Raw genomic sequence first — 20,244 nt, 5'->3', positions numbered from 1 at the left:
TTAAGTCAACATGAAATCATAGTTTTAACACTGACATTCCTTTCAATGAAAATTAAACTATAGGTTAAGATACACATTTCATAGAAAGGCAAATGATCATTTTTAGACTAGACCCAACCAAAACCCACCGCCATATCCTGTTTCTCAAGCAAGCACACTGAAGTCTATCATTCCTTGTTCAAAAAATCACTAGTGGCATCAACTTTATGACAGTTGGCTAACATATTGGATAAAAAGACAAAAACTAGAGGGACACCTTGGTGGCTCAGTTAGTTAAGCATCTGACTCTAGGTTTCGGCTCTGATCATGATCTCAGTTTCGTGGTTGCAAGCCCCACATCGGGCTCTGTGCTGACAGTGCAGAGCCTGCTTGGGATTCGCTCTCTCTCCCTTTATCTCTGCCCCTCCCCTGCTCACACTCTGTCTCAAAATAAATAAAATAATAAAAAAATTAAAGACGAAAAGACAAAAACTAGATCTTACATTAAAATAAAATGGATGAATTAAAGATAAAAAACATTTAAGTGATAAAAATACTAGAAGTAGGGGTGCCTGGGTGGCTCAGTCTGTTAAGCAGCTGATTCTTGATTTTGGCTCAGGTCATGATCTCACAGTTCATGGGTTTGAGCTCCACAACAGGCTCTGTGCTGACAGCGGGGAGCCTGCTTGGGATTCTCTCTCCCTGCTCTCTCTCTGTCCCTCCCTTGCTTGTGCACACGTGCTCACGCTTGCTCTCTCTCTCTAAATAAAATAAATAATCATTAAAAAAATGCCAGAAGTAAACACATGATTTTTTTTTTTTTTTAAGTTGTGGCATAGGAAAGTCTTACTAGGACTAACAATAGAAACAACACAAGAGACTGGTATATCTGACTAGAGAAAATATAAGACACACACAGTAAAATATGAGTAAAAGATGAGTAGGGGTGCCTGGGTGGTGCAGTCTGTTAAGCGTCCGACTTCAGCCAGGTCATGATCTCGCGGTCCGTGAGTTCGAGCCCCGCGTCAGGCTCTGGGCTGATGGCTCAGAGCCTGGAGCCTGTTTCCGATTCTGTGTCTCCCTCTCTCTCTCTGCCCCTCCCCCGTTCATGCTCTGTCTCTCTCTGTCCCCAAAAAAATAAATAAATGTTGAAAAAAAAAATTAAAAAAAAAAAAATCTAAGATAGGTATATTCTCACCTTTTAACATCTCTACAAGCAGGATGTCTCTTAAAATCAAGAATATCATGGTTTAACTGACAGCATATTATTTAGTCTTAGTTGTACATAAAATAATGCATCTTACAGTTGAAGCCATCTTGGATTCAGTAAGATCAGTAAGATTCTCTTAAGAGACAAAAGATAAAATGGAAAAGATCTAAAGCAAATGATTTAATATTCTTAATACACAAAAAGCTCTTACATGTTATTAATGTTAACACGGTGTTTCAACTGCACTGATTATGTATCATTTCTTAAGTTAGGAGTTAACTGTACCAGTTTTTCATGTACTTTTTGTGTATCTGATTTATTTCCTTAAAAGGCTTTAAATCAAAACACTTATGCCTTTAAAAGAATTAAGAAAATAGGTAAAAGGTATGTATGAAAAGGAAACTGGAGAAAGTAGCACGAATATACAAAAACGTGAAAATATAAGTTCCACTGAAAATGTTTACAAATGCCAATTAAAACTAAAAGCATTTATTACACAACAGATCAATGTGTATGCTTTTAAAGCTGATCACCAAATCTGTGTTAGCATACAGACACACTTACACACCATGGGCAAGAATGAAAATGTACTTAACCACCAAACAAGAAACCCTTCTTTTAAGAATTCACCAAAAGGAAATAATCAGAAAAGAATAGGAAGACCTATTTAAAAAGGATGCTAACTTTGTCACTGTTTAATATAAAAGTTAGAAACCACCTAAATGTCCATCAAGATTCCTTAGGTAAATTATGATTCATCCATACAACACGACACCATGCAACCATTAGAAATAATGGCATAGAAAAACTGTCTTTGAAAGACATAAATATTCCTGAAGTATACAAAGACTATTTTTCCCCTTGTTTTAATTTTTAAACTTTTTCTATTTTTTTTAAAAATTATTTATTTTGAGAGAGAAAGAAAAAGCGTGTGCATGGGAGGGGCAGTGGGGGGGGGGGCGGAGGGAGGGAGACAGAGAATCTCAAGCAGGCTCCACACTGTCAGTGCAGAGCCTGACGTGGGGCTTGAACTCATAAGCCATGAGATCATGACTTGAGTCGAAATCAACAGTCAGATGCTTAATTGACTGAGCCACCCAGGTGCCACTCTATTCAGTTATTTTTAATTGAAGTGTAAGTGACAAACATACAAAAGCTTTTCATATGAGCATCAGATTTAAAAAATCTTTTCTGATTTGATTTAACCTCTTTATTGAGATATAAAAGACTCAAGTGTGCAGTATGTACAGTGTACTGGGCAACATGTTTTTCCTGTGTAGCCACCCATGTAACCACCAACCAAATGAGGATGCGGAACATTTCCAGCACTCCCAGAGTCTTGCTCCTCTAGTCCCAACCCCTAAACTCTACTCTGACTTCTATCAACACAGCTGAGTTTGACCTTTTCCTGAAATTCAAAATAAAAGAATCATACAGCATATACACCGTGTCCACCTTCTTCTGCTCAACCTTCTGTTTGTGTGTTTGCCCATACTGCCTGGGAAAGAGCGGTAGAGTTCCTTCCTTTCCACTGATGCGTAGTACTACTTTAGTGTAAAACAGACTACACATTATTGATCCATTTTTTCTGTTGATGGACATTTGGATCGTGTCCCATTGGGAGTTGTTATGAAAAAAAGCTGCTATGTTTCTTCAGGTTTTATAACTGATTTTATTTGCACTGCCTTTAATTTAGTTTTAGATACTTCTATTAATAAAATTAAAAGGATCACAACCCAGAAAAATGTAACACACAAAAAAATACAACCACCATTTCATTTTAAGATTTATGTTTTTTTTTAATTTTTTTTTATTTTTTTATTTTTTTAAGATTTATGTTTTACATAGCTTACACATGCTGTTTCTTCTGAATCAATCCCTTTTCCTTTCAGTTTTTTTCTCCCTTTTTCTCTCCCTCTCCTCACCTTAGCCCAACTAGTAAGAAATGTTTACATCTAGTGTGCAACGTTTTCCCACCCTTACAAGATCACTTAAACACATACACATAAGGTTTTTGTGGTTTTACAAAAAGGTGATACTTTATATACTCCTCTGCATCCTGCTTTTCTAAATTAAATATGGTAGCAGTGTCTTCATATCACTGATTATTTTTGCCATGTCTTATTTTTAACAGCTTTATTGAGATATTAATTCACATACCATACAATTTGCCTATTTAAAGTATACAATTCAGGAGATTAAGAGTGTACTTATGATGAGCATTGAGTAACATACAGAATTGCTAAGTCACTATAGTGTACACCTGAAATTAATATAACACTTGATGTTAATTATACTGGAATTAAAACTTTAAACAATAAAATAAAAATAAAGTTTACAATTCAATGGTATGTACAACTATCACCACAATTTGAGAACATTTTCATCATCTCAGAATGAGACTCCACGCCCTTTAGCTCCCACTGCCTCTCTCCTTTCCCCAAGCCCTAAGCAACCACTAATCTACTGTCTACAGATTTGCTCTGTTCTGGACATTTCATCTGAATGGAGTCATATAACATGTGGCATTTTCTGACTGCTTCTTTCACCTACTATCATATTTTCAAGGTTCTGTGATGTTGTAGCATGTAGCTACTCCTTTTACTGACTGAATACTAATTCATTGTATGGATATACCACATGCTGTTTCTCCACTTGTTCATTTATAGACATCTGGGTTGTTTCTACTTTCTGTCTATAGTGAATGCTGCTGCTGTAAATACTCATGTACAATTTTTTCAGGGACATGTTATCATTTCTCTTGGTAATTCTATGTTAAATACTCTGAAGAACTCCCATAATGTCATCCAAAGTAGCCATATCAATTTACATTCCTATCAGTGTGTGAGGATTCCAATTTCTGTACAACTATGCCTACATTTGTTATAATCTAACTTTTTGATTCTAGTCATTCTAGTCGTGTGAAGGTGGATTCCATTATGGTTTCTGTTTCATTTCCCTGATACCTAATAATATTAAGCATCTTTTCATGTGCTTATGCATATCTTCTTTTAAAAAATGCCAATTCAGGGGCACCTGGGTGGCTCAGTTAGTTAAGTGTCTGACTCTTGGTTTCGGCTCAGGTCATCACCTCACAGTTCATGAGCTCGGGCCCCACATCAGGCTCTGCGCTGACAGTGTGGAGACTGCTTAGGATTCTCTTTCTTTCTCGCTCTCTCTCTGCCCCTCCCCTACTCATGCTTACCCTCTCTCTCAATATAAATAAATAAACTTAAAAACTTTTTTTAATAATACAAAAATTAAAATGCCAATTCAGGTCCTCTGTTTTCAAATTGGGTTATTTGTCTTTTTATTACTGAGTTGAGTTCTTTACATATTCTGAATACAAGTCTTTTAGCAGATATATGACTTGCAAATATCTTCTCCCATTCTGTGGGTTGTCTTTCTACTTTCTTGATGATGTCCTTTGAAGCTTAAGTTTAAAATTTTGATGAAACCCAATTTATCTCATCTTTGTTTTGTTGCTCCGGCTTTTGGTGTCATATATAACAATGCTTTGCCTATTTCAAGGTCATGAAAATTTACTCCTATGTTTTCTTCTACAATACATGTCTTCTGATGTCCATGTATACTGATTTCTATTGAGTCTAAAACAAGAAGCGAAACTGCTGGATCACAGGGCATATACGTGTAGAGCTTTAGCAGAGGATACCAAAGAATTTTCCAAAGTGGTTTTACCAATTTTCAAACCCATCTGAAATGTATGAGAGTCTAAGTGCTCTATATTCTTGTCAACACTTAGTAGCTTCATATTTCTTCATTAACACCATTCTGGTGGGTATATCTTAGTATCACATGATAGTTTTAACCTGTAACTCTCTAAAAATCATGGAGTACCTTTTCACCTTAGCCATCCAAACAACTCATTTTGTAAATGCCTGTTTCAGTCTTTTGCCCATTTGTTTCAAAATTGGGTTCCTAGTGTTTTTATTGTTTTGTTTTGACATCTTTTATATACTCTAGATACAAGTCCTCTGTCAGTTTTAAGTAATGCAGACACTCTTTCTAGTGTGTCACTTGCCTATTTACTCGAAGTATCCTTTGATGAACAGAGGTTCTCATTTAATGAAGAACAATTTATCAGTCTTATCTGGTTAGTACTTATTGTGTCCTGTTTAGAAAAAAAAAATCTTTGCCTACCGAAGGATCACGTAGATATTTTTCCAGGTTTTCTCTAGAAACTTTATTTTTGACCCTTTATCTTATATCTATAGCCCCTTCAAAACACACATACATAACCTCTGTTACAAAACTATTTCAGGATACAGAAAAAGGAAAGCTCCACAACTCATTTTATGAGTTTCATAACTTTAAAGCCAAATGCACACATATAAATCTGTGATAAATCTATTGATAAATGTGGATTTTTAAAAAACTCTAAGACAATGGCAAACCAAGTTCAGCAGTGTGTGTGAGGAGAGACAAATGCAACACAGCTAAGTAGGGTTGGATGTAATAATGCAAACAGGAGATACTCTATTAATGTGTGATACATTCTATTAGATTAACGAAGAAAATACACATGATCATCTCTCCCAACTCAGAATAAGCACTTGATGAAATTTAATACTTATTTATGATAGTAAAAGATAAAAATTCTTGCCAAAGCCTATAACATATTTCTTAATCTTTTACAGTTATCTATCAAAAACTTAAAGTAAGGTAGAGGAAATAGGGAGAGGTTGGTAATAGGCTACAAACTTTCAATTATAAGATAAATAAGATCTGGGGATCTAATACGTAATATGGTAACTATAGTTGGTAACAGTATATTGTATAATTAAAATTTGCTAAGAAAGAACTTAAATGTTCCCACCATAAAAAAAAAAAGTAAATATGTGAGGTGATAGGCGTGTTAATTAACTCAATGGGGAAATCCGTTCACAACATTATAAATGTTCCTTACTTATTGTTTTAGTGTGTGTATGATTTAGTCATATATTAGCTAGTTAAAATACAGATTTATATAAAGGCAAACTTTTTATCTTGTTTTTTGCTGTATCCCCAGCACCAAGAACTATTTCTGGTACAAAGAAAATGCTCCATGACTTTTTTAAATGAATAAATAAATGAATGATTTCTAAATCAAAATCTGTACTTGGGGAAAAAATTATAGTACTATAGGCTAAGTCTGTATGTATAAACAATATATATACATGTATGTACATATTACTTATGCATGCAATTATTTCTGATTAGATTAATAAAAAAGCTAATTTAAAAATACCTATATTGAGATATCATACTTAATTATGAGACTTTAGAGATATTCCTATTAAAGTCAGAAACATGACATTCAAGTGAGCCCTTAATGCTACTATCTGGAAAAACACTGTATTTCCCTATTCTATTTTCTGTTCACTTTTCCACTTTTTGATAGATGACCGTATCATATATTTTTCCCTCTTCTCAAACCTCCAATACACACTCCTATTCTTCTTTACTTTAGCTAATTACCTCACTTTCCATACACTAAGGTAAACACAAAACCTTAGGTGAAAACTCCAAGCCACCATCATTTTATGTCTCTATCCAAATACAGTTGGCGCCTGAACAACACAAGGTTAACTGCATGGATCCACTGACACATGGATTTTTTTCAATAAATATAGTACAGTACTGTAAATGTATTTTCTCTTCTTTATAATTTTCTTAGTAACATTTTCCTTTTTATAGCTGTCTTTATTGTAAGAATACAGCATATAAGTCATATAATATACAAAATATGTGTTAATCAGCTGTTTATGTTATCAGTAAGGCTTCCTGTCAACGACAGGCTATTAGTGATTAAGTCTGGGGGAAGTCAAAAGTTCAATGTGGATTTTTGACTGCACGGAAGTCGGTGACCCTAACCCCTTGTTGTTTAAGGGTCAACTGTATTCCATCTTCTCTCTTGTTTCTATAGATAAACTCCCCCTACTCCTAGTAAAGCAAAGGCTAATCCTTACACCTGTACATAGATCAGGAGTCATCAAACCAAAGCCCATACTATCCATGGCTGCTTTGACACTACAAAAGTAAAGCTAGGAGTAACAGAAACTGGCCCACAAAGCCTAAAATACTCATTATCTAGCTCTGTAAAGAAAAACTGTTGACTCGTGCACTAGACCATCTCTCCTCTCAACTAATATGGGCACTGCTGGTTGAAAGGGCCCACGAAGTTCCAAGCACATAAAGTAAGATGCAAACAAGACACAACATCAAGGACATGTCAGATATACTGATGACAAAAAAAAAAAAAAAAAAAAAAAAAAAAAGACCTTAACAGGGAGAGGTCACATAAAAAGGATGAAGACTGAATGGCATGAGACTTTGGAATAACCACTTGAAGCTAGAAAATTATAGTGCAATCTCTTAAATCTTGAGGGGAAATTATTCTACCTTGGAATTCTACACTCAAACCAGCCAAATTATTAATCAGGTATCAGCGTGGAAGAAAGGTATTTTCAGCAATACATACATTTCAAAAATGTCACCTCCTCATACACTTTCTTAAAAGTTACTGAGGGATGCATTTCACCAAAACATAGGTATAAATGGCAAAAGAGGAAGGCATGGATCCAGACACCACAGGCTCTGACACAGGGAAAAGGCAAAGAGAACTCTCAGATTCATGACGAGAGGTCGCAGGCTACACCTGTATGGCAGGAATGGAAAGCCACAGTACAGATTTGAGCAAAAGCACAGAAAGACCTAGGGGGTTCCCAATTTTTTAAAAAAACTGAACAATATGATGTTGAACATACTGGGACAGCTTTAAAAGAAAAAAATTAGAGACAAATGGGAAATTAAGCAAAATTCAGAAAAGAAGAAAAATTTTTAACTTCAAGAAATATAATTTTAGTACACTGCAAAATTCAACAGTAAACATATTTACAAAGTCATAATAGTGTGAACAATGAACACTAATTTAACCAAAAGCATAGTATACTGGGAGATAAAGGATTTTCAAGGTGGCCTAGGAATCTGAAAGCACAGACTCATCTTCCACAGTAGCAAGCCAGGAGAGATCTAAAATTGAAATAGTTTAAAATATGGGAGTAAATACCAGAAGAAACAGCTACAAGTATGGAAAATGGTTGCTTTAAGAGCAGAATATAGGAAGGAAAGTTATACCAAGATGAGGCAGGGGATGGTGTTTTTCGTTATAAGTCCTACAGTACAATTGTCTTTTTAACTGCATAGTTGTATTATTTAAAGTCAACAACTGTTGACTAAAACTAAAACTAATGGTTTTTGTGTCCTTTAATGTCAGTTAATTCAGTCACCCCACAAATAATACCTAAGCATTGACTGTGTGCCAGGTTCTTTTCTAGGTGCTACGAATACAACAGTGAAGAAAACTAAGTCCTTGCCCTCATGAAGCTTACATCCAGAAGGAAGAAAGCAATAAACAAATTAACGTACGCTTTAATGTCCGATAAATTAATGTTGTGAAGAAAAATAAAGGTAAGGGTAGAGTGTGATAAGGATCCTATTTAAGTAGGGTTTTCAGAAAAGGGCTCCTTCCAAGAATCAGCAAAAAGGAAATCAACCTAAAAATGAAAATGTGTTTTGAGAAAATGTCATAAAAGTAAAATTACAGAAGGGTATCAATGAAGTCCAAAGTGAGAACTTCATTTTAAGCCTCTCATACTCCAAAGCTACGTATCATTCAAGAGCCTGTACCAAAAGTTCTCAGTAGTGAAACATACATCGCTAGGGACCCTCAACCTAAGTCACAAACATGGCTATTTATACTCTTCCTATATCTATAACTAGCCATTACTTATTAAAGTTACCAGGTAGGGGCAGCTGGATGGCTCAGTTAGTTAAGCATCTAACTCTTGGTTTTGGGTCTGGTCACAACCTCCCGATTCCTGGGTTGGACCCCCAAGTCTGGGTCTTCGATGACAGCATGGAACCTGCTTGGGATTCTCTCTCTCCCCTTCTCTGCCCCTCCCCCAGTCCATTCTCATTTTTTTCTAAACAAATAGACAAATAAACATTTAAAAAATTGGGGCGCCTGGGTGGCGCAGTCGGTTAAGCGTCCGACTTCAGCCAGGTCACGATCTCGCGGTCCATGAGTTCCAGCCCCGCGTCAGGCTCTGGGCTGATGGCTCAGAGCCTGGAGCCTGTTTCCGATTCTGTGTCTCCCTCTCTCTCTGCCCCTCCCCCGTTCATGCTCTGTCTCTCTCTGTCCCAAAAATAAATAAACATTGAAAAAAAAAAAGTTACTGTGTATATTTATACTCAATTTTCTTTCCATAGAATACGTCGATGTTTATATTTTAACTATGTAGTTAAACATTTTCCTAAATCAAAAGCTCAACACATTAATCAAGTAAGATTAAAAAAAAAAATTCCAGATTACTTCCAAGTTACCAAAATTTATCACGTCCAATCTTCATTCTCTCCCTACAGAGGAGCCGTAAACCAATGGGAATAAGACACATTTAAAAAAACAATTTATAGGGTAATGCAATACATTAACTTTCCTTTCCAAGGAACCTCACTCAGGCTAAGTGAAGTAGAGTTTCAACTTTTTTGAATTATCTTCTCACTGAAAATTGAGTAACTGAAAAAATATAGTATTCAGATTAAAGGGATAATTTTATTCTACATTTAGTTGTTATAAGAACCTAATATTCAAAAAATAGGATTGATTTTAATACATCTTATTCTCAAGACACTTATACCATTAAAAGTCCATCAAAACTATGTGTCTTTTTTACATAGCAAAAAAAGTGATACTTTTAGATTTTAAATAGGTTTTAAAGTTTAACTCATGAAAAGAAAGCAAATTCAACTAATTACATCTCAATTAAGAGGAGGATTTAAAGTTTAAAAATTATTTAGAAATTTCTGGAAAAGTAAACCAGTAACCATATTGTACACTGACCTGTAACACTAGACGTTGATGCTTTCCCCAAGCTTTGCACTTGGAGACGGAGCACTGGGCTATAGGAACAGCTACAACTTGGGATTGGGTTGACTGCTTGCTTACTATTGGTGTGCTTCCTCATCTAAAATGACATAGGGCCACCTCGGTGGCTCAGTCAGCCAGACTCTTGATTTTGGCTCAGGTCATAATCGCACAGTCATGAGATCAAGCCCAGCTTCGGGGAGTCGAGCCTGCTTAAATTCTCTCTCCCTCTCCCTCTGCCTGTCCCCAGCTCACACTCTCTCTCTCTTTCTAAAAATAAATAAATAAATAAATAAATAAATGGGAGCTAATAATGCCTACATAGGGTCAAAGTTAATTACTGGCGGTCCTGACAATGAGAAATACTCACATATTTAAGTACCAATAATATATATATAAATATATATAAGCTTTGTAATCTGCAAAACACTATACCAATATTTGTCATATTTTAATCAAAAAGGAAAACTATCACTTTCAGTCAAGTTTTTCTGATTTTAGCAATAATGGTTATCAGATTCTATGGAAGAACAGTAGGACACCGGTCCACTCACACACACACGCACACACACACACGTGCCAGAAAAAGAAGAGAGGATTTTTTTTTTAATTTAGACTTAAAAAAAATCTGACTCCCTTATAAACAAGTGCCAAGAGGGAATTATTTTTAGCAAATATTTAACTATACAAACCAAAAGACTAAAGCTGTTTAACCACATGTAAACTCCACATCATCTGACTTCAGGTAGAATGTTTATTTTTGGTTCCACTTGGGAACTAGACACCCAATGTATATAAACAAATATATTTTTTTTAAAATTTTTTTTTTCAACGTTTTTATTTTATTTTTGGAACAGAGAGAGACAGAGCATGAACGGGCGAGGGGCAGAGAGAGAGGGAGACACAGAATCGCAAACAGGCTCCAGGCTCTGAGCCATCAGCCCAGAGCCCGACGCGGGGCTCGAACTCCCGGACTGCGAGATCCTGACCTGGCTGAAGTCGGACGCTTAACCGACTGCGCCACCCAGGCGCCCCAAACAAATATATTTTTTAAACAACTGTCTTAATGCTTTTGTTCACTCAGTAATAACTCCCACTATTCTTAGAAGGAAAAACACAAACAATATCCTTAACTAAAGTTCACTGCAAGAAATTTTACTTCTTAAACTTTTAAGCTAACTTTAAACAAATAACATTATCTGACAGAGGAGCAGTGGACTATTTGCCCACTTATTCTTTAAACTCCATCAGAGCACAGACCTGTCTTTTTCTCTGCTGTATCCCCAACACTGAGGCACCTAACTGGCACCAACTAGGTACTCAACAAATATGTGTGGAACAAATGAGTAAGTGAGTGAGTGAACTGGGCCTCTAGACTAAAGCTTAATTTTCACTTAAATATCCATCACTCATTACAAACAACTATACTCTCAACTATAACAACGTGATAAACTGAAAAAGACACATAGTAGGTACTTAAACACACACAAGTATATTACTTATGTGTGTAATAAAAGTACGCAAAGTAAAAGAGTTCAAAAAAAATTTCTTTCAAGAAATTTTGGTGTGTTCTTTCTGACACACACACACACACACACACACACACACACACACACACACACCCCAGAAAAGCATGTTGCAGTCTTGATAAAGCAAACATCATCTTTAAAGTTCTGTTGCAATGTGGAATAATTTAGGCAAAATGAACAGTATTTCCAGTGTCCCACCCAGAATATTTTCAAAAGTCAAATTCCTTAATTCAGTTAAAGGTGGACTAAACTGGAAAAACAGACCTTACCATTTCAAAATTATTATACTGAATTTTAAAGAGGGAAAATAAAATAGGTTTAAAATAAATTACAGTGAAATTATTAATGCAAAAAGGTATCTAATATTCTTATATTTGACCTTTAAGCAAATTAAACAAGTAATTTCCCAAAAATTTTTAAACTAGATTATAAACTGTATGCCCACAAAGCTTGAGTTAGTAGTTGTTTTTATTAAAATAATACTGTTTGGATAAGTTCCTTCATAATTCTAAAGTTCATAGTAAGATATTCAGCAGTAACAGTACAGTAATACACATTATAGTTATGATTCTACACCACTTGCACAAGCATAATTATCTGGGTGGAACAGGCTTTATGGCTAGCATGCTATGGTCTGTGACTGCATGGATCGAAGTTTCCCAAGATTCTGATGGTCATCTTCAAAGAGACTTAAGTAAGAGCCGACTTCACGGTGAATACAAAAATGCACCAAAATCAATTCATAAACACCGGTACGAAAACAAGGCTCTCTATAACAACTACAGCGTTGGAAGAAAAAAAAAAAAATCCAGGGCACATAAAAGGTAAAACTCAATTGCTGCCCGTGTTTCCTGCTTTACGGTCTTAAACGCCAGGTATTAGATACTTTTTTTTTTTTTAGCGTTTTCTTAAACAGAAATTTAATGTTTTCAGTTACCCCTCCTCCACAGTTAACATCAATGCCCTTTCTTCCTCCTCCTTTACCCCTCCCAGTTCAAACAAATTAACATTTGTACGAAGGTACCTCCTATCAGCTCGCAGCTTCTTCCCAAACACGCCCACGTACATTGAAACTGGCCTGCGTCTACACAACACAGCTACAGGAAAAGAGCTCCAAGGGGGGCAGGTGGGAGGATAATTTAGCTCCGCACAGGTTTACGACTCTTTTCCAGATATTAGCTCCTCACTCTTGGCTCGGGTTTCTGCCAAATCACCTCCAAAGCATGGTGTTTATGAGCCTACCTAATCCGATACTGCAATGGAATTCCGGATATTTGCAGACAGATATCCCGGCTTTGCAAGTGTTTGATCAGATCGGTCCGGAATCTCTCCTTAGTACGCCCGCTCCTAGCTGTACAGCGACCCGACCTCCGGCCGCGCCCCCGACTCCGGACCCTGCCGCGCTCCCGGCCGGAGGCCAGCGCAGGACCAGCCCCTCCGCGTCCCGGGCTGGCGGGCGACCCGGGCTGCGGGCCGCTCCGCAACAGGTCACCGCGACCGCGGGCGCGGGTTCGCGGGCGGCTGGCTCGGCTGCCGGCTTCGGGGGCGCAGCGCCAGAGCCAGGGGAGGGGGTGTGGCCCGGCTCCGCGTTCCCGGCGCGGCGGTCCGGACTCCGGCTCACCTGAAGGGAGGCTGAGGCGCAGCCCGGCGCCAGGGCAGTGCGGGCCGCGGCCAGGGGCTCCCGCCACCCAGGAGGGAGAGCCGAGGCGGCCTCAGGGGGCCGCCCCGCCCCCGGCCTCGGGACAGAGACCGGGAGCGGGGAGCCCACGGCCGCCTCCAGCCTCCGAGAGCGAGCCGCCGAGGGAGGCGCGGCCCCGGGCCCCCCAGCGCTCTCCTCCCTCAGCCCGAGCCCCGTCTCCGCGCCGAGGGCAAGCAGCCCCGGGGCCCGAGGCCAGGAGAGCCACACCGCAGCGCCCGAGCCGCCGCCATTCCCCGCGCCGCCGCTGCGGCTCCGCGCCTCCCGGGGGGCGCAGCGCACCCACCTTCCCTCCCCCGCACCGCCCGCCAAGGCTCCGCACCGGGCCCGCGGCCGGAGCACCGACCTGTGCAGCCGCGGCCGTCGCCTCGGAGGATGGGAACACGACGCCGGCCTCAGGGTCCGCCGCTGCCGCCGCCGCCGCCTAAGCTAGCGCCTGGCGACCCGAGCAGTCGGCGTCTCTCATTCAGCGCCCGCCGCCGCCGCCGCCGCCGCGGCCGCCGCTCGGGGGAGGGGAGTGAGCTGGATCCACCCCGTCCGCGCCGCGGGTGGGGGAGGAGAGCGGACCTGCCGGGCGCGCGCAGGGAGGGCGGGGCGGAGCCGCGCGCGCGCGCACCAACCGAATGCGCTCGCGCGTGCCTTCGGGGCCGCGACTGGCGGGGTCTTCGCCGCGCGCTCCGCGCCTGCTGCTCTACTGCCCCACACGCCCAACTGCCGCCGGGGACCGGTGTCCGCGGCGCGCGCCGCTAGCCGCAGCCCCCCGCCCGGCGCCCGCGGGAGGGAGGGGCCGCTACCCGCCCTAAGGAGGGGCGGGGAAGGGTTGGAGGGCTGACAGGTGGGGCGCCGGACACCTCCTTTCCGCACGGGGCCCACCACGGTGAAACCGACCCTGGTGTCTGTCGCTTTCAGCGCCGGCACCTCACCTTTAGGGCCGGAGAACAAAGTCTGGAAACACTTGGTCCCCAGATGAAATATTCTGCCCGCGCCAGCGGTGTTTTTAGAATTAGTCGCTGCAACTAATGTGGGGGGCTCCAAATGTGAAGAGCCGCCCCACTGCCGTAGGACCATAAATTATGGTGATCAATACTCTCATACTAAGATTCGGGAAGTGTTAGAAGTAGGCCTTTGTAAGTGTTATGCTGGGGACTGCCCGTGGCTTAATAAGCAAATGGCAGAAATTTGGCATCCCCGGGGGTCTCGGATTGACGAGTTCCAGGTGAAAAGTATTTTCATGTCAATGCACGAAAAAGATTCTGAAATATCAAATATTTTCTGTGAATGAAAAAGGAACAGATTCGTTATAAAGGGCGGAAGGGTGTTTCGGAGGGTGCTCTGTATGGGGTGGCCTACTTAAAATTAGCACCATTTGATGCAGTGTGACTATAAATGGAAGGTTTTAAGTGAGCCACCTTTATGCTGTCATTAGACCATTTGGAAATGATTATTTGATGATCTGCAGCTCTTCAGGCCATGTACAGTAGAATGTGGAAGGGATACTGTGTACTAACTAGCATTGGGCATAAAACATGAAAGGACCAAAATTGTTCCCATTTGGTTTCTTTCCTCCCTTTTATAACCACCAAGCAGAACTGATTAATCGTGCATATTGAAGAATGCTAATTATTTCCTCCTTTGACGGCCTGGTATCATAACCTTTTACTCTTAGGGAAGCTAGAATGCCCCTTCAAACCCCTTCCCTCAAATAGGGTCACTTCTTTAAAGCCTTCCCTCCCGCTCCCCAAACCCAAAGGTAAGTTTAAAAACAAAAACAAACAGGACAAAGTTTATGGTTTTTCACTTTTATTGCATTTTACTTTCAGAGAAAGTCTTGAAGGAAATCATGATGAAATCACTGAGAGAAGTAGAGAAACCAAAAGTAAGAAAAAAAAAACAACTTTCAAATGAGAATAGACTTAGAAAAAGGAAAACAGACTATTGGTAAAAAGGGGGGAAATGTATTATGTATACAGAGTTTTCCCATAGATGCTAATTGCTTCAAGTCCCAAAGAAACAACTGGCAAACAAAATTAGCACTTGGAGGAAAAACCCTTCTAGTTATCAAGTTAGGTAAATGTTTATTCTTTTTAAAGTGTTAGTAAGAGATTAAGGAAGAGGTGGTTGGCTGTGTGCCAACAATAATACATACAACAATTATATACATGCATACATGTGTATATATATATATATATATATATATATATATCCCATTATCACTGCTTTTAAGAAATAAGAAAACTGAGAAACAACAGGGAATTCTATTTTGTATTAATGTTTTGCAATTACTTTAAAGTTGAATTAGGGTTTCATAAAAACAAATGAGCCTGTGTTCCTACATCTGCCAATAATTTTCACAGTTTACGGTAAGAGCAGTGAAGTTTTTTCATTTGGACTTTGAAGAGAAAAAGGCATGTGACTCATGAAGGTAGGCCATAGATATACTAAATTCTTATATGTACTGAATTTCTGAGTTTGGAATAGTTACTCAAAATCTGTTTCTCATGTTGATAACCTTTAAAATAATAGTTTTATTAACCTTTAGAGTTGTGTTGAGTTCACATTTCTGAAATTGGTAAGATTAAGAATTTGCATATAAAAATACTGAAAGAAAAAAAGATTGTTGTGTCTTTTTTTTTTGTCATAGCTTGGGAATTATTTTAGAAAGTCAATGCCCCTTCCATTTATTGATATGCAAATGAGCAATGGCTTTTTACACTTAAAAGAGGACCAGCAGCAAATTTTCTTTACCAGAGCATCTTTTATCACAGTTAAATTCTGTAAGTTGCCTTATGTATTCCATTTGCTTTTGCCAGAAGACAAGAAATATGCAGTTTTTGTATCATGAAGAGTACTAATGTATAAAAGTGAAATGTCACTCTATAAAATAGAAATCAATAAGAATTCAATATGTTTAAAATCATTTCAAAGGAATCACCATTATGTAACAGTTCTATTACTATCCATCAAAATTATTTCCAAGGGGTAAGCCAAAGAACTAATTTAGATATAGAGCAAGCAGTTTCAAAGATAAGAGACCGCTACAGCAAGAAACAAATCAACAAACATCTCATTATTGCTGTCAAAACAAAATCAAAGTTAGAAAGTTTATTATTTCAGGGGCGCCTAGGAGGCTCAGTTGGTTGTGTCCGACTTTGATTCAGGTCATGATCTCATGGTTTGTGGGTTCAAGCTCCGCGTCGGGCCCATGTGCTGACAGCTCAGAGCCTGGAGCTTGCTTCTGATTCTGTGCCTGGCTCTCTGCCCTTCCCCCGCTCACACTCTTATCTCTCTCAAAAAATAAACACTAAAAAAAAAAGCTTATTATTTCAATAACACCTAATTCTGTTACAACCAACAGAATTTCAGTAATAACATACACCTCTATTATTTCTTTAAACCATTGATCTCTCTTCTGAAATATATATATGAAAACATACTTTGAAAAATTTTTATTTTTGAAATTTTTATCAGTTATTTTTGCAATTGTTCTGGTTTAAAATATAGGTAAAGTAACATACCCAAAATTCACTTTCAGGGAAAGGATATATGGGGGGACGTTGAAGAGACAGACACATATTCTCCAGAAATCTGACACCAAGGTACAAGGAGAGCCCGCCACAATTCCCAATCAAGTGAGACATGCCACAGATATTAAGATACCAAGAACAAAGATACTCAACAGTCCATTCAAATCTGTGCACCAACTGTCAAAAGGCATAAGGCCTAACTTAAGATTGAGGTGTTTCTCACATGGGCAGCTCTATGCAGGGAACAGATCAGCTGAGAAGTATTTACTTAATGACAATTAACATTTCCCCGGAACAACTCCTGGGGACCCGCTAGTATTTAAATACAATTTTGCACGAACTAATAATTTTCCATATTGACTTTAAAGACAATTTCAGTAATACCTCATTTATCTGACAGGATAAAAAAAGGGGGCAATGAGGGATTGAACGTAACTAGATATTCTAGGTAGCATAGGTTTTCTTCTTAAAGCACTAGAAACAATTTAATTTAAACCACATGTTTTGATTTTCTTTCTGAAATAGCACCAGTTTCTCTGCCTTGAACTAATCAAACATAGTATAGTTTAACCTATTCCTAATGACCCAGAGGCATTTGATAATCAAAAGCCATAATACCAAGATGTCCCTAGGAGCTTAGAAGTACTTAGTATCCTTCATGCTACAATAAATAATCATGGCCTACTATGTTCCTGAATTCCTTGGAGTCTAATTGATCTGCATGGTGCTCATGATTGATCTTTTTGCCGTCCCTCCTTGTTGCCGCAACCGTCCTATGGCACTGCTTGCATATATATATATATATATATATATATATTCATATTCACACACCTCCCTTTGAGTTATCTTACCACATTAGCCTGGGAAACCAACCAACCAATATTTTTAATGGATGTATAAAATAAGAGGAAAGAACCTCAGAATATGCTAAAACAACTCCGATACTTGGGGGCATTTACTTCATGTGAAGGCCATTTGCCTACTTTCCTAGTTTCCTTAATATTTTGGATATATGAGTTTACCCGATAAGTGAACTATTATTGCATTCTACATTCTTTGTATAAATTTTAGGCATTGCTCTTCATACTTAATGGAAAGTGAGGATATCTGTTGATAATACTCATCACAGTATCTGCCTATATATCCTGCATTCAAAATAAGGTTAGAATACAAAAACCCCAGGAATTCATAACTCCATGCAAGTAATAAATAGATAAAATAAATGGGGAAGAAGGGAGTGCTCTTGTTTATGGTGGAATGTTGAAAGCCAACAGGTAAGCGTGGAGGGTGTGCTGGAGTTAGACAATCGTCATTTTGCAACCATTGTGGCAAAGATTGGGTCAGACAAAAACCATCAATGGATGCTAAATGTAAGGAGAAATTTTGATGAGGAACAGGACATTTGCATCATCTTACAGTTCTTCCTATAGACTCCCTATTAGTTGCAAGGAAGGAAAAATGCTAATTATACACTAGAGAAACTGGACAAAATCTTGACCGGGTAACCAAAATTAACATCATGAATGAGGGACAGACAAACATTGTTTGCCTTGAGATGTGATTCCCAGAGGACACAGCACCAAATGAGAAAATGAGGAAGTCTAATGAGGAATCTAATGAAGAAATATCAGATCCCAAATGAAGAACATTCTGGGTTTTGTTTTGTTTTTTAATTGAGCGGGGAGGTGCTCAGCGGTTGTATTCTTCAAAGATGTCAATGCCATAAAAGACAAAAGCTATGAACATATTCCAGCTGAAGAGCCATGACAAGTAAATGCAATGTGAAATACTACACTGTAACCTTTACTGGAGGGAAAAATAATTCTATAGAGCACATCATTGGGTTAATTGGCAAACAGATTAGATAAAAGTATCAATGTTAAAATCACTGAAGTGGGTTACTATACTGTGGTTATGTCCCTAAATGCTGCAGTATTTAGGAGTAAAAGACTAGGAGGTGTGCATGGCTGAGAAATACACAGAGAGCGAAGAGAAAACATAATAAATAGGTAAAATGTTAATAAGTGATGCTGGGAAGGTGTGTTTGGGTTTATTCCTTGTAAACGTCTATAAATTTGAAATTATTTCCAAATAAAAAGCTTTTTTTAAATGTTAGAATTTCAAAAAAGAAGCAGCTGCGGAAGTCACCCATAGACCCTAACGTTACAATTATTTTAAATGACCACCTTACTGCCTAATCCCACAGGCTTTGTTGACTCCTCCCCTGAAATTGTCTCATCTCTTGGGGTAAAATTTTAGAAACAATGCATTTTATAACTGAAGACTCATCTTATCCAACTTTTTAATCTTATGAATGAGGAAACTAAACCTTAGAGATTCAAGATTTACCCAGAATCCCTTAACCAGTTAGCAGGATGGCACAATCTTGATTCTACTTCCCTATCAATAGCTGATAAACTGCTACTGCCCAGTTTCTCTCATTTCCTCTTTTTCCCCTATCTCTCAGTTTTCTATGGGCCTGTATTCTCTCCTATCTATCTATCTATCATCTATCTATCTATCATAGATCTCTATCTATGATCATACAGGGGACTTAGGTAGTCTTACTGTTTCGGTGATCACTGCTCCACTCGTAATTCTCACTCAGACTTCTAATTGCCTCCATGACATCTGTATGAGGATATTCCATCCTCTACACGTTTAAACCTCTACATGTTCAATCTCTATGTGTTTAAAACTGAACTAGCCAGAGAAGAAAAAAATTAAAATAGCTAATAAAACCTATGAAAATAGGTCCGTCCTTACTGATGGAGACTAAACAAGATTATGTTTTGCCTCAAAGACTGACCAATCAAAAAGATCTATAATATTCAAGTTTAGCCAAGGTGTGGGCAGTAGGCTCTCTCATAAACTGATGGTAGGAGTATAAAATGAACGTATCTCTTCGTTGGACAATGTGCCAAAAGCAAGGAAAAATTTACATGTACGTACCTTTGACCCAGCAATTTCACACATAGATACTTGTCGTACAAAAATGCTGTGACGAAGTTCAAGGAGATATATGGGACTGCTCATTAAATATTATCTGTAATAGCAAAAATTGAAATACTAAATGCCCATCAATATGGGAGTAGGTAAATGCAGTTAAATTGCTTCCTTACAACGTAAAGATAGCCCATGTGAACCAATATGGAAGAAAGCCCAAGCAAGTTGAAGAGACCTGTGTCCACTAGCGTTCCATTGCCTTTTCTGGGTTGGCATACACAGAAATCAGCCTGGAAAGCTATGCAAACTAACTATCACAGTGGTTTTAGCCAAAGAATATGGAATTCGGGGTGGGAAAGGGGACCCTCAGTTTTCTACTTTATATAGTTCCATTGTTTGCTATTGCTGTTGTTTTTTGTTAGAAGTATGCATAC

At 38.8% G+C, this 20,244-nt stretch overlaps 1 protein-coding gene across 5 annotated transcripts in view; it reads right to left on the bottom strand.

Moving 5' to 3' along the window:
- Positions 1-14,101, bottom strand: part of RALGPS2 (Ral GEF with PH domain and SH3 binding motif 2) — a 170,326-nt gene extending 156,225 nt beyond the window's left edge. For 3 of the 5 annotated variants that reach the window (XM_043568127.1, XM_043568129.1, XM_043568131.1), the window contains exon 1: positions 13,687-14,101. The gene's annotated coding sequence lies outside the window, so the exon portion shown is untranslated. The remainder of the gene's footprint in view (positions 1-13,686) is intronic. The other 2 variants (XM_043568128.1, XM_043568130.1) reach the window with 1 other exon arrangement.
- Positions 14,102-20,244: the final 6,143 nt, after the last annotated feature.

Source organism: Prionailurus bengalensis, chromosome E4, assembly GCF_016509475.1.
Source record: "Prionailurus bengalensis isolate Pbe53 chromosome E4, Fcat_Pben_1.1_paternal_pri, whole genome shotgun sequence".
In the NCBI taxonomy this organism is placed as follows: domain Eukaryota; kingdom Metazoa; phylum Chordata; class Mammalia; order Carnivora; family Felidae; genus Prionailurus; species Prionailurus bengalensis.
This window is presented reverse-complemented; position numbering and strand designations above follow the sequence as displayed.